Source organism: Gavialis gangeticus, unplaced genomic scaffold, assembly GCF_001723915.1.
Source record: "Gavialis gangeticus isolate Ggan-Ray unplaced genomic scaffold, GavGan_comp1, whole genome shotgun sequence".
NCBI classification, from domain to species: domain Eukaryota; kingdom Metazoa; phylum Chordata; order Crocodylia; family Gavialidae; genus Gavialis; species Gavialis gangeticus.
The window spans coordinates 45,891,821-45,892,054 of NW_017728997.1; positions in this window are offsets into that span (position 1 = coordinate 45,891,821).

Here is a 234-nt window from a genome sequence, read left to right on the forward strand (position 1 = left end):
GTGCCAGGGGTCCCGCAATGACCTCTGCTAATTCCCTCAGCACTCTGGGGTGGAGGTTGTCAGGACCTGCTAATTTGAACACAGATACTCCCATCAGAAGTTCCCTGACTAGGTCCTTACTGACCCTAGGCCTGGCAGCGCCTCCCCTGGGTCCATCGGGGATTCCAGTGTGGGGGATGCCCCAGTCCCTGGTCAAAAAAATGGAGGCAAAGAAATTGTTAAAGAGGTTAGCTT